The sequence below is a fragment of the Pongo abelii genome, chromosome 9 (assembly GCF_028885655.2).
Source record: "Pongo abelii isolate AG06213 chromosome 9, NHGRI_mPonAbe1-v2.0_pri, whole genome shotgun sequence".
In the NCBI taxonomy this organism is placed as follows: Eukaryota; Metazoa; Chordata; class Mammalia; order Primates; family Hominidae; genus Pongo; species Pongo abelii.
The window spans coordinates 21,106,090-21,121,780 of NC_071994.2; the positions used below are offsets into that span (position 1 = coordinate 21,106,090).

Below are 15,691 nucleotides of genomic sequence, written 5' to 3' on the forward strand. Positions count from 1 at the left end.
AGGATTGACTTGGCGATGCGGGCTCTTTTTTGGTTCCATATGAACTTTAAAGAATCTCTGAATAGACCAATAACAGGATCTGAAATTGTGGCAATAATCAATAGCTTACCAACCAAAAAGAGTCCAGGACCAGATGGATTCACAGCCGAATTCTACCAGAGGTACGAGGAGGAACTGGTACCATTCCTTCTGAAACTGTTCCAATCAACAGAAAAAGAGGGAATCCTCCCTAACTCATTTTATGAGGCCAGCATCATCCTGATACCAAAGCCGGGCAGAGACACAAACAAAAAAGAGAATTTTAGACCAATATCCTTGATGAACATTGATGCAAAAATCCTCAATAAAATACTGGCAAACCGAATCCAGCAGCACATCAAAAAGCTTATCCACCATGATCAAGTGGGCTTCATCCCTGGGATGCAAGGCTGGTTCAATATATGCAAATCAATAAATGTAATCCAGCATATAAACAGAACCAAAGACAAAAACCACATGATTATCTCAATAGATGCAGAAAAGTCCTTTGACAAAATTCAACAACCCTTTATGCTAAAAACTCTCAATAAATTAGGTATTGATGGGATGTATCTCAAAATAATAAGAGCTATTTATGACAAACCCACAGCCAATATCATACTGAATTGGCAAAAACTGGAAGCATTCCCTTTGAAAACTGGCACAAGACAGGGATGCCCTCTCTCACCACTCCTATTCAACATAGTGTTGGAAGTTCTGGCCAGGGCAATTAGGCAGGAGAAGGAAATCAAGGGTATTCAATTAGGAAAAGAGGAAGTCAAATTGTCCCTGTTTGCAGATGACATGATTGTATATCTAGAAAACCCCATCCTCTCAGCCCAAAATCTCCTTAAGCTGATAAGCAACTTTAGCAAAGTCTCAGGATACAAAATCAATGTACAAAAATCACAAGCATTCTTATACACCAATAGCAGACAAACAGAGAGCCAAATCATGAGTGAACTCCCATTCACAATTGCTTCAAAGAGAATAAAATACTTAGGAATCCAGCTTACAAGGGACGTGAAGGACCTCTTCAAGGAGAACTACAAACCACTGCTCAATGAAATAAAAGAGGATACAAACAAATGGAAGAACATTCCATGCTCATGGGTAGGAAGAATCAATATCGTGAAAATGGCCATACTGCCCAAGGTAATTTATAGATTCATTGCCATCCCCATCAGGCTACCAATGACTTTCTTCACAGAATTGGAAAGCTCTTTGATAATGCTATGGTTTGAATGTGTCCCCCAAGTTTCATGCGTTGGAAACTTAATCCCCAATGTGGCAGCATTGAAAGATGGGGCCTTTAAGAGGTGATTGGATCATAAGGCTCTCTCCTCCAGGAATGGATTAATCAATCCACGGATTCATGGGTTATCATGGGAGTGGAACTAGTGGCTTTATAAGAAAAGGAAGAGAGACCTGAGCAAGTATGCTAGCATGCTTAGCCACCTCGCCATGTGATACTCTGTGCTGCCTTGGGACTTTGCAGAAAGTCCTCATGAGCAAAAAGGCTCTCACCAGATATGGCCCCTCCACCTTGGACTTCTCAGCCTCCATACCTGTAAGAAATAAATTCCTTTTCTTTATAAATTACCTAGTTTCAGGTATTATATCATAAAAAACAGTAAACTAATGAAGATAATCACACAACTGACTCCTTTACCTCCTTCAAGAACCTAGAATAGTATGTAGTGCATGGAGGCACTCAATAAATAATTATTGAAAGAATGAAATGGGCCAGGCGCAGTGGCACATGCCTGTAATTCCAGCACTTTGGGAGGCTGAGGAGGGCTGATCACTTGAGGTCAGGAGTTCAAAACCAGCCGGGCCAACATGGTGAAACCCCGTATCTACTAAAAATACAAAAATTAGCCGGGTGTGGTGGCGCATGCCTATAATCTCAGCTACTCGGGAGGCTGAGGCAGGAGAATTGCTTGAAACTGGGAGGTGGAGGTTGCAGTGAGCTGAGATTGTGCCACTGCACTCCAGCCTGAGTGACAAAAAAAAAAAAGCAAAACTCCATTTAAAAAAAAAAAAAAAGAGAGAGAGAAATAGGAGTATACAAGTAAACTCAATAGAGGGAGGCAGATAACAAAATGGGCTCTGCAAGAAGGTGAATTAGTAAATTAGAAGAAAGTTAAGAAATTCTATAATAAAGCAAGTGTCAAAGAGATGGAAATTTGGTAGAGAAAATAAACATGGAGACTAGATTTAAGATATTTAAAATTTTCTAATAGGAGCTTCAAAAGAAAAGCGATCCTAAAAGGAATTTCAGAAGAAAAAATTTCTGTGCTGAAAAAGCCTCAGATCTTGAGATAAAGCTCTTACTAAGCATCAAGCAAGAAAATTTGGAGGAAAAAAAAGATTCATCCTGTTGCTAAAATTTTCAAGTATTGTTGAAGTTCTCAAGTAAAGAGAAAAATCCCACAAACTTCTCAATAATAAACAGCAGCCACCAAAAAAGTTACTTATAAAAGGATAAGAATCAGATAAGCACTCTTTTTTTCTTTTTTTTTTTTTGAGATGGCGTTTCCCTCTTGTTGTCCAGGCTGGAGTGCGCTGGCACGATCTCGGCTCACTGCAACAGAGGCGGCTCCTGGATTCAAGCGGTTGTCCTGCCTCAGCCTCCCAAGTAGCTGGGATTACAGGCATGTGCCGTCACGCCCGGCTAATTTTGTATTTTTAGTAGAGACGGGGTTTCTCCATGTTGACCAGGCTGGTCTCGAACTCCCAACCTCAGGTGATCTGCCTGCCTTGGCCTCCCAAAGTGCTGGGATCACAGGCATGAGCCACCGCGCCAGGCCGAGCACTCCATTTTTTATCAATAGGTCTGAATGCTAGAAGATAATGGAATTTCATAGAATTCTGAGGGTACAGGATTGTGACACTAGAATTTTATACTTAGAAAAGGCAAAGAAAGATGTATTTGGACTCACAAAATATACTACAAACATAGCCTTTCTGAAAGTTTTTTGGTAGGGATGTGCACCGAATTAGTCAGAATTAAAGAATCAGTAAAATAAACAAAACCAAAAAATGAGTCTTTGAGAAGATCAACAAAATAAACTATTAGCTATACTGACCAAGGGAAAAAAGATTATTATTCTAGATATTCTAGCTAGTACAATAACATAGGGCAAGAAAATGAAAAATACTGGCCAGGTGCAGTGGCTTTTGCCTGTAATCCCAACACTTTGGGAAGCTGAGGTGAGAGGATTGCCTGAGGCCAGGAGTTCAAGACCAGCCTGGACAACATAACAAGACCCTCATCTCTACAAAAAAAAATTTTTTTAAACATAAAAAATGCTATTTGAACAACAAATGTGTATCATCATTATTTGCAGATGACCTGATTGTCTACCTGGAGAAACCAGGAAAATCAATGACTTATTACAAATAATAATAGTAAGGTGTCCATATACAAGGTAAAATCAAAACCAAGAACTTTCCTTTATGTCAACAGTACTCTGTGAGGAAATAACAGTGGAGAAAATGGTCTAGTCAGAAAAGCAAGAAACCTTTTAAAAGCTAGAAATAAACTTCACAAGAAATGTATACCTGTACCTTTACTTTTACTTAGGGACATAAAAGAGTTTAAATAAATGAAGATCATTCATACCTTCTTTCTAGGTGGGGAGATTGAACATTTTAAGGAAGTCAATTATCCTGAAATCTATAAATTTACTATAATTCTCTTTAAAATTCCAGTGAATATTTTGGGAAATTTGACAGATTGAGTCTAAAGTTCACCCAGATGTAGCCAAGGAAACTTTGAAAAAGAATTAAGGAGAATGTTACATTTCTAGCGCAGCTGCCCACTGAACAACTTCACTTCAGTGTCATACTGGCATCTTAGACTCAGGATGTCCTGAACTGTACTCATTGTTTTCTCTCCAGTGTTTCCAGTTATGTTCCTTATGACTGTAAATTTTACCACAGTCTACTACAATAAAAAAGCCAGAATCTTAAACATCATTGTTGACTCTGAAAGCCTTCCTTGATTCTTCCCTTTCACTCATCTCCGAAATTCAGTCATCATGTTCTGCCAGTCTTCTTCTTAGATATCTTTTTAAATCTATCTTCTTTCCATAAGCACTACTTTAGCCCATGCCATTATTATCTCTTGCCTGGCCTATTTAAAGAGTTTCTTTTTGAATCTCCTTGCTTCCAGCCTTCTTCCCTTCTCTTTACTGTAGCTAGAGTGAATCTTCAAAAATGCAAATTTAAATGGTTGCTTAAAACCTCTCTGTGTCTTCTCTTTGCTCTTAGGACCAAGTCCAAAATCTTAACATGGCTCGCAAATTTGTATGATACATACCTACTTTTCCAACCTCTCTTTTCTCTCTCTCTTTCTTCAAACTCTAACTTCTCTCACAACTAAATGGACCCTAGTCTTTCTGCGTCTTTGAACTTACTGGTCTCCCTTCTGAGACACTGTTCTCCTCCCCACCTTGGTGAGCTCATACACATCCTTCAAGTCTCAGTGTAAAACTACTTCTTCCTAGAGGCCTTCTCTGACCTATAGATTAGGTTAGGTCCACCTGTTGGATGTTTACTCTAGTGTACCTTATTCCCTTTATCCTAACACTCATTATATTTTATCATAATGATTTGTCTGTCTTTGCTTCTAGATTTTAAACTCAATGAGAGTCAGGACTCCATCTGCTTATTCAAGGGAATATTCTCTGGCTAACACAATGGAGTGTACTGAATACGTACATTAAGTGAATGAAGTAACCAACAGAATCAAAACATACTAGAAGGTTTAGTCAGTGAATGGTATGATGCTGGCAAGGAACAAACAGATTAACAGAGCAAAACAACTTAAAAATAAAACACTCATATGAATTGGAATTTAATATAGTAGAGATAATAGTTCAGATCAGTAGAGAAAGATGGATTTTTTTCAGGAAATGGTATAAGAACAATTAGCTGTCCACTTCAGGAAAAAATATCAAGTGAGGCTCCTAGTCTGGACTATTTTGATTGCAAATTACACATTCAGCTCAAACTAGCTGAAGCCAAAAAGAGAGCGGACATATTGGGAGGATGTTAAGGTATCACAGAAAGGAGGGAATAGGTGAACAGTATTCCCTCAGGAATGCAAGAAGCAGCAAACCTCTTCAGTCCTCATAGACTAGTTACTCTTTCATTTATATCATATGTTCTCCACTTCATTTTTACCTACGGTAGGCTAACTCTGTGGCAGAGAATGTAGCCTTTAGCAGCTTCCACGTTTTGTCACCTTTTGAAGAAAAGTGTTCTCTGGCATGTTGAAAATACTTGAGGAAGTACTTTGATTTGTGTGGCCAGGGTCACATGCCCACTATCCCCTTGTAGGGCTCAGACCAATCACTATATCCCGGGAAACTGGGTCATGTAAGACTTCTTACACATATGACATGTTGGTTTCTGCAGGCGCGTGTGTCTCAATGTGTGGATTCGGGGAAGGATGAACGTGAAAAGAAAACCTCCCCAGGAAAGGAGGCGAGTAGCACAGCCATAGATAGCCACTGGGAGACCTGTCATGAGCTGGATAGTCACTGTAATTTTTGTCTGCTGTTATCTCTGTTTTACATCATACTAAAAAACAAATTTAAAGTGTATTAGAGATTTAATATATAACATTATAAAAATACTAAAAGAAAACAGTTTTTTTGTTCTTTTTATCTTGGAGTGTGGAAGACCTTCCTTAGTATGATAAGAAGACCAGAAACCATACAGGAAAGGACCTAATAAACATAAGAGGATAAAAGAAAGAAGAGAAACCTTATTTAAGGCAAAGGCAGTAAAAACAAAATTGCAAAAACAGCAATAAAAAATTCAAGAAAGATATTTTTAACACATGTGTGACAAAGGGTTATTAGTCTTACATATAAAGAGTTCTTATGAATCTCTAAGAAAAGTATGAGCCTCCCAAGGGAAAAGTATGCAATGGGGGGTGGGGGCACTAATATCAAGGCAACTCACAGAAGAAGTAAAAATACTAGTATATGTTACAGAGAAGGAAACATCAGTGGACAGTAAATATGTGAAACATGATTAGTTTTATTACTAATGAGGAAAGTGAGATTTAAAACCACAGTGAGATATCATTTTACTTCTGACAGATTGGCAAAAATTAAAATATCCAACAACAATTATTGGCAAGGATAAAGCAGCAAGAAACCTTATACACTGCTGAATGGAATATAAAATTGTTCAACAACTTTGGAAAACAATTTTTGATTTTCTAGCAAATTTGAAGATGTGTATACTTTATGACCCATCAGTTCTCCTCCTAGATATATACTCTAGAGCAGCACTGTCCAATAGAAATAGAACAGAAAACACATATGTAATTAAAAGATTTCTAGCAGCCCCCTACAAAAAAGTAAACAGAGTTGAAATCAGTTTTAAGTCTTTGAAATCCGATGTTTATATTTTACACTTGCAGCACATCTCAGTTTGAGATAGCCATATTTCAAGTGCTCAATAGCCATATATGGCTAGTGGATAGATAGCATATTGGACAATGCAGCTTTAAAGACACTCTTACAGACATACGGAAGGACTTGCATGAGAATATTTGTAGCAACCTTGTTAATAATAACAGAAAATGGGCTAAGCATGGTGGCTCATGCCTGTAATCCCAACACTTTGGGAGGCTGAGGCAGGTGGATTGCTTGAGCCCAAGAGTTCAAGACCAGCCTGGGCAACATGGCGAAACCCATCTCCACCAAAAATAACAAAAATTAGCCAGGTGTGGTGGTGCACACCTGTGGTCCCAGCTGCTTGGGAGGCTGAGGTGGAAGGATCTTGAGCCTAGGAGGCAGAGGCTGCATGAGCCATGATTGCACCACTGCACTCCAATCTAGGCAACAGAGTGAGACTGTGCCTCAACAACAACAATGATAATACTAACAACAACAGAAAATGGAATCAGTCCAAATATCCTGTGATAGGATAAATAAATTATGGGACACTCCTACGGTGGAATACCTTACTATAGTTTTTAAAAAATGAATGAACTGCAAGTATATGTATCAACATGGAGAATTTCATAAGACTTGGGAAAAAATACAAGTCGCAGAATACATAAAAACTAATAAAACTTTATATATGGATAATTATATAAGTGGTAAAGTTAGAAAGAAAAAACTTCAGAATAGTAACTACCTTTTGGGCAGAAGGAGAGGGATGCAATTAGAGAGAGGCTCTTAGGGATTCAGAGATACCAAAACTAGCCTGTTTATTAGAGATTATATGTACATGTATGTATACATACTTATACATTCATATGTACATTCACACATGCACTTATACTCTTGTATGAATCATTAACCATATTAAAATCATTAATGGCCAATATGAAGAGATGCTCAGTTTCATTAATCGGAATTATAAATTAGAACAATAATGAAATTTTTTTGCTCATGAAACTGATAAATTTTAAGGGTATCAAGTCTGTGTACTTGTAAGAGATAGACAAACAGGCAGTCCTTACTCTACTGATGAAAGGATATAGCCTTTTTGGACAACAGTTTTGGAATAGGAATCTACATTTTAAATTAGGCTACCCTTTAACCCAGCAGCATAATTTCTAAGAATTTATTCTCAGGAAGGATTCAGATAAGTGAATAAAGATACATTTATAAGGATGTTCATTACAGTTTTTTTTTAATAATAGTGGAGAATTGAAAAAAAATTTGGTGTATTTGTGAGTGCACTTGTTAAGAAAAGGAAGTAGATGATACTGATTTTCACATGGAAATGTATTCATGACATATTATTAAATAAACGAAGGACATGGTAGCACACTATGCAGTATATGATCCCAGATTGTTATATAAAATCAGAAAAATATTAGAAAGAAACAAATAACGGAGCTTATTTCTGGGGTTGAGAGGGATTACATGATATTTTAATTTCTTGAAAAAAATTAAATGAAATTATATTACATTTATAAATAGGAAAATATAATATTTTTGCTTTTTGTGAGATTAGCATCATTTTGTGTAGCGGGGTGATCCTAACTAAGGACACAGGACATTGCTCTAGGCTATCTAAATCAAACTCTGGTGTGTCTCCTTTTGAGAAATTTGTAGGGATTCAAACAGTTTTCTTTTTAAAGCAGCACTTAAGAGTTGGGCTTTGACTGTGGTTTAAGTTATCAGCTAATAAAGCTATGGTTTTCATGTTAGTGTGGAAGAGAACAAAAAGATGTGCATTGGGGAAAATTGGGTAACTGTGTGACCCAATCCAATCCGGTTCCTTATACCTGATAATGCTTCTGCTAACTTTAATCAAGCATTTATGTCTCACCCCATTTCCATAGTCTCTTGAGTGAATGTCACCCCTGAGTACTTACAGATTCTTCCAGCTTTTGAATATAGTGTTAGTAACGTCTCTGGAAAAAAATTATTGCATTCTTTTCCAGACACTATTAGACCTAACAGACAAAGCCAGAGGAAAAAAGAGTCTCAGCCAAACCTTTTTGATTTGTCCTGCCTCAGAGCGCCTATTAATCTAAAGAGAAAAGAATCCACTAACTAAACAATGTAAATTACATAACTGCCTAATTATGCATGTTTATTATCAACTTTTAAGAAAAAGAATGAATTTGTACGGGCTGCATGAACTACTAGGTTAAATCCTGCCAGACCTTCACCTCATGGGTCCTTTGTACTATCTTTGGGTTCCTGTTTCCAGGCTCCAGCTTCCATTACCTTCCCTTCCTACTCTGGGCCCCTCCAAAAGTAATAGTCTGTGATTCTTTGTTGTTGTTTATCCAAGGAAGTGACATAATCAATCTGAGCTACATTTTCTTGCTATTAATCTGGCAGTGCTATATGGAAAGGAAGAAATGGGGTGTGGGAGTATAGTTAGAATTATATTATTGTGGCTTAAGGCTAAGGAAACAATTTCTGACACTGGTAAGGGACAAAAGGTATGGAGAGAAGAGGTTGGAAGGGACATTATTGCAGAACAGTCAACAGGATTAGGCATTATTGGGAACTGGGCCACAGGGTAGAGGAAGAAAGAATGAGAAGTAACTCTGAGGCTTTGAGCTTGGGTGGCTAAAAATGTATAGCACTGGAACACAGCTTTACTACGTGATCCCTTGTCGTACATGAATTTCCTGTAAAAGTTCACTCACTGGTATAGGCTCTAGCTCCTTATGGCTCTGCATTATTTGCATTTTAGGACATTTATTTATTTGTGAGCAAATATTGATAGATGCTACTGTTTTAAAATCAGCAATTTCTCTGATCAGTCCCCTCCACTTCCCCCAAAAAGTAGAAATTGCTACTGGAAACACACACACACACACACACACACACACACACACACACACACATGCACGCACACACACACTATGTGGTTTAGAAGAAATGATCTTCACCTTCTTAAAGTTACAAATTAAAAAAAAAACTGAAGTAATATAGTTGAATGGGAACATAAAATATTTGAATGCAAATTTGAGATTTAGTGAAAATTGGTTTTATTATGTTTATGATGCAGTTGTTTAAAAGATACAAAGATGTGTTTTAGGATTAAAGGATCTTTTTGAATTTTGTGGTCAAGGTGGTATAAAAGTTAAACTTTAGTAACATTCAGAGAACAGACTAATGAAAAGTAGCTTATTTATACACTTGAGACTGAAAAAGAATACTTTCTTTGTTGTCTCTTTTTGGATCTTTTTAAAATGCTGGTATTTAAATCTGATATTAGCCCCCATTGGTTTAAAGAATAATCTCTTGATCATAATATTAGAAAACAAACGATAAAAACCTGGGCAAATCATTTGGTAAGAATAAAAGATCGTGCAGGATCGTCTTGTTATGAAAGAAGCATTCTTGATTGGAGCAAGAGAACTTATGGAGAGAAAAAATAATTTTATATTGTCTTGACACCCTTCTAAAGAAATCAGAATGGAAACTAAAAATGTGCCTTGGTCTTATTCTCTGGATAAGCTCTTTTCAGACGCTGGGATTCTAAACCTGCAGTAGCTTTTAATGTATTAGCAAGATATTCTCCAGATAGAGTCAGCAGTTTGCTCTATTGTTTAGCGTTGATTCTTTGTTCAAAGACTGTAATGAATAACAACCTACTGTATTAGTTGTATATATCAGGGCTCTCTTCTTGTACAGAGCGTAATACACTTCAGTTTTGAAAATAAATTTGAGTGAGGAGGATATTTATCAAATCAAGTTATAAAGACTATCCAAATTATGTCTTCAATTTTAAAACACTTTCATAAGTATGAAAGTATTTTGCCTACCAATTAGGGATTCACATTCTTGTCTTCTTCTATGCCTTTGTTGTTATTTTTACTGTATAACTGCAGGATAGGTAAGGTGGAGTAAAGTTGAAATACTTTTATCTAAAAGCACTCTAATAGACATTTGTTATTTTTAAGCTAGGTGCACTATTGGAAATGACATGAAATTTATTGCTAGGTTTTTGGGTTGTACATATTTAAGAAAATATAGTTTATGAAGACAGTTTTTTTTTTTTTTTTTTTTTTTTTGAGATGGAGGCTGAGGTGCAGTGGCACAATCTTGGCTCACTGCAGCCTTTGCCTCCTGGGTTCAAGTGATTCTCCTGCCTCAGCCTCCCAAGTAGCTGGGATTACAGACATGCCCTACCACGCCCAGCTAATTTTTGTATTTTTAGTAGAGACAGGGTTTCACCATGTTGCCCAGGCTGGTCTTGAACTCCTGGTCTCAAGTGATCTGCCCGCCTTGGCCTCCCCGCGTATTAGGATTACAGGCGTGAGCCACTGCACCCAGCCAGTGAAGAAATTTTTAACCCTTAAACTCAAAGGGAATATAGAATAAAAACAAGTCTGTTTTCAGAACAGTTATTTAGCTGGGCCTCTAGTAAAAAATAAAATATTGTTTTGGGAACCTATTATGTGAGGAAAAATTCAACAAGTAATTGTTAGACTTTGTGAAAGTCAGTATCAAGTAGAATTAATCAGTGAAAGAGCATTTCCACAACATTAAATGCAAAAAATTGACCAAAGATTATGAGACAAGAAGTTATCATTGACTTCTTGAGTTAACCCCTTAATTTCCACAAGGTTTAGCTTATCGTGACAGATACCACTCTTTTGCAAGCTACATTTTGTTTTGAAAAGGTAGTGGTCAGATTAATAAACCATGATTGCATCAATATTAGACTTGTGGTACAATTTGTAGATCCAATAGGAATGAAAGAGGATCTAACAGTCTGTAGTCAACTTGTGTTCATATAGTCCTTTGGGGCATAGTAATACACATTGAAGCAAATAAAAAATTAGAAATGCCTTAAAAGGCAAGCTTTTGCCGGGCATGGTGGCTCACGCCTGTAATCCCAGCACTTTGGGAGGCCGAGGCGAGTGGATGACGAGGTCAGGAGTTCAAGACTAGCCTGACCAACATGGTAAAACCCCGTCTTTACTAAAAATACAGAAATTAGGTGGGCGTGGTGGCGGGTGCCTGTAATCCCAGCTACTCGGGAGGCTGAGGCAGGAGAATCACTTCAACTTGGGAGGCGGAGGTTGCAGTGAACGGAGATCATGCCACTCCAGCCTGGGGGACAGAGTGAGACTCTGTCTCAAAAAAAAAAAAAAAAAAAAAAGGCAAGCTTTTGAAGTATAAAGTATTATTTTAGCATATAAACTTAAAAGTGAGAATTACAGCAGAATCAGGAAGTCTTAGAGTTTCAGGAGGGAAAACCTTTTTTTCCCCTCAAAATGCAGTAGATTGTATAATTATTATTCTAATTATGAAAGTAATATGTTTTGATCATAAAACCTTCAGCCAGTTCAGCAAAGTGAGAATTGTCTGTAAGCTTAACACTCAACTATTAACATTTTGATGTATAGTATTATTATTTTTATAGAAATTAATATGAGATTGTTTCAAAAGAACCATGACTTTAAAAGTTCAGGGACAGCCCTGAGTACATGTACTTGAAAATTGAAATAATTTTGCATCCTGACACCAAACTCTTTGGAATGTTGAAATTTTTGAGATAGGAATACAAATGCAGTTTTTGCACAACTTTTTCAATTCTTTTTTTGTTGTATCCCCTCAAGCCCATCCTTCAAAAAATAAAAAAAATTGTCCCCACAGATTTCCAACTCAAGCATTTAGAGAATTAGCTACCAGCCTATTAAATTTCAACTGTAGCAAATGTTACCCTGTTTGTATTATTAGGCTGTAGTGAAATGAATTCCTTACTGACAAATAAAATGGTAGGTGCCGGCTGCTTCCCTTTGGCATGAGATAGGCTATGTCATGGATAGGGACTGACAGTTCTGAGATGTTCAAGTAAGAATTTTCTATGTACTTACTACAAATAAAGTAAAATATTGGCTTAAGTATTTCTCCAGTGTGAATTATATGCTGAAAACAGGATAAAAAGAAGATATAAATCATTCTTTAACAGGTATCCCCTGAATACTGATTCCTGGGACAGTAGCTTTTCCATATGGGAACAATAGGTGTCTTCTCATAGCTCCGTGTGTTAGTCCTCATGTGATGGAAGGTGAATAAGGAGAATGTCTTTAGCACTTGGGTATTTTAAAGATCTTAAGCAGTACATTTCATTGATTGGCTTGCTTCATTCTTGAAAGAGTTGTGTGCATTAAAGACTTAATCAAATTGCATTGTATTTTGTGTGTTTCCTGTGCAGGCATCTGCATTCAGGTGTAGGTAGTACTGTTTTCCCAGCCCAGAAAGGGCAGGGTGCTCAGTTGCCTTTATAAAGGCAATTTCTTGGTTGACTGCGACTGAGTGCAGAATTATAATACTGAGGACTTAATTTATAACAGAAAAATGCGGGAGTGCAAACCTGTTAAACCCCTTATACATGTATAAATAAGGTAAACAATGGCAGATTAGCATGGAATATTGTTTGATGTGAATAATCTTAAAAACAAATTTCCTTGGCCTGTGCATGTTGTACCTGTTAGCACGGAGAAAACTTGTAGAAATCAGTGCATCATCTTTGAAGTATAATAAAATCAGGGAGAAAAAGCAGAGTGATGTGAGACAGCTGCTGCTTGGATTGGCAGCCTATTTATAATCTGGGAGGCTCGTTGCTAGATTGCTGTGCTGTGTGCTGTGCTCTCACACATCAGATAGGAATGATGATTTGCGTGCATGTGTGTGTGTGTGTTCCTGCTCTCAGACTTTTAATTTTTCAGAAAAGGATTCCTTTTCCTACATAAAAATGGAGAATGCTAGCAAAAGCAGATTTTCTGTGTTCCAAACACTCAACAGTCTCTCCAGTGGACCTCTGGGCATTTTTCAATGCTGGGAGAAGACCTTTGGTGGGCCAGGCATTTAAAGATGTAAGGCCTTCTCAGCATTCTTCGTGATGCTGGCTCTGCTGAGTGAGTGAGTCATGTGGGACAGAATGTCGCATTTCAGTACCTTTTGGCTATCTGTGCACGTTAGACAATAACGATTGCCAAGCCAACGTGTTCTCAGGTTTTTTAATTACGGATTTAAATGCCCACAGGAGCTCTGCTCATATGTTAATTCCACTGTTTGACTTTAAAGGATTTTTTTTTTTTGCATTTTCTAATTCAGATTATAAAAGGCAGTCAGCCATTCAGTATGGAAACAGTTTACCACATAAACTTGTTTGAGGGGTGAACAGGGTAGAGAAGAGGTAGCTAAAGCTTTCCACAAGGGAAAAAGCCTCAATGCTCTCCCTTAGGTTTATTTTAAAGGGCCAAAAAGAGGTATATTAATAAAAATAACCTTGTCACCTGTTTATGCAAAGGATCATAAAGCATTGGAATGATATTCTAAGTCCTATGCATTGTCAGCTTTAATGTACCTTGTGCATGATATCTACATCATGGATTTTCTGCACCTCAGTATTCCACCTCGGACAGTTTCCCCGTAAGGCACATTTTACTACAAAACATATCCCATGCCTCTGAGCTGGGGTGGAATTTTAATTTTAAAATTTAGTCCAAACATAATTTTATAGATATATCTATCCCCAAAGGACTGAAAATTTTAAAGCCAAATATAACGAAGTTTTTGATATTTTGGTATTTTGGTTTAACCTTAGCCCAGGTCTCTCACCTAAGTACGAATAATCAGAAAGCCAACTTCCTCTGATGCCAGGATATATTTAGATAACTTGGCATGATCTGAGACTTTCTTTTACCTAAAGGACATTCTTGGGACATTGTCAAAATCTGCATAAAGTCTGGATATAATAGTATTGTATCAGTGTTGATTTTCTGATTTTTCCCCTCAACATTTTATTTTGAAATATTTTCGCCTACAATAAAAGTTGAAAACACTTTACAATGGGCTATGAGCAGTCACAGCCCATCACCTATACTTGCTCCATCACATATCTGCCCATGACTCTGTCTTATGAAAAGCCATATTATGCCTACGACTTGCAAATAATTCCAGAGAAAAATTATGTGTTTGTGGAGAGAGAGCAAGAGAGGAGAATAAAAAAAATGTGGTAAAGATAACATTTTTGGGGAATTTGGGTGAAAGGTATATAGGAATTTTCTGTGCCGTTACAACTTTTCTGTAACCCTGAAATTGTGTCAAAGTGAGATTTTTTTTTTTAATGAGATTATAAGAGCATAATCAAATTGGAATTTTCTTAGGATACCAGAGAATCATTTTCTTCTCAGGTAAAGGAATTTTTCTTTTGTAGACCAGAACTATACATGATTAAGAAAATGATCAGACCAGGAAGATGACATCTCTGCTAACCTAATCTATTATCATGGAAGGTCTAGAATTGGTGCTAAAGCAGGAAGAAAGGGGATATCTATTTCATCAGAAAGTATTTGAATTTGACCTAAAAACCAACTAAAATGTTCACTTTCCTATTGGTCATATTGTGTGAAAGGGACATAGTAAGTTTGAGAAAAGAAGAAATTCAATGGGGATAAGACAGAAGAAGACTCCATCTCTTTGTATCTGTGGTATAAAATCATACTCTGTTGGGAGATGGAGAAAAGTTGTTTTTTTTTTTTAATCTGTATACGTATGCCCCAGAGAAAATTATTTTCCTTCAACATATTCCTGTCACTGTTATCTTTTTCAGAGAAAGCTTCTTGTGGATGGGCAGTGTATGTTTATTTTCTTAAAGTTTCTAGAACACCATTACGCAGCTAGCTAATAGTGTTAATGACAAGATTAAGAAGCAAGATGGAACAGCATAGCATAATGCTGATCTTGAGTAGCTTCTTGTGAGAAATCATTTATTGGAAGGGATGTTCAATAATAAGGGATGATGGCTTTATAGACTAGTCTAGAACTAGGAGTCACTATGGTAGAGAAAAGGGAAATTAAGGGATCATGAGGATGGCAGGTTTATTCTTAAAGAAGTCCCTAAGTCTTTCTTTCTTTCTTTCTTTCTTTCTTTTTTTTTTTGAGACAGAGTCTCACTTGGTCGCCCAGGCTGGAGTGCAGTGGCACAATCTTGGCTCACTGCAACCTTCACCTCCTGAGTTCAAGCTATTCTCCTGCCTCAGCCTCCTGAGTAACTGGGATTATAGGCGTGTGCCACCACACCCAGCTAATTTTTTGTATTTTTAGTAGAGATGTGGTTTCACCATTTTGGCCAGGCTGGTCTTGAATTCCTGACCACAAGTGATCCACCTGCCTTGGCCTCCCAAAGTCCTGGAATTACAGGCATG

The 15,691-nt window shown here is 37.2% G+C and overlaps 1 protein-coding gene across 50 annotated transcripts in view; it reads left to right on the plus strand.

Moving 5' to 3' along the window:
* PHF21A (PHD finger protein 21A) overlaps nucleotides 1-15,691 on the plus strand; it is a 190,750-nt gene that overhangs the window by 83,743 nt on the left and 91,316 nt on the right. The gene's annotated exons all lie outside the window — the stretch shown is intronic.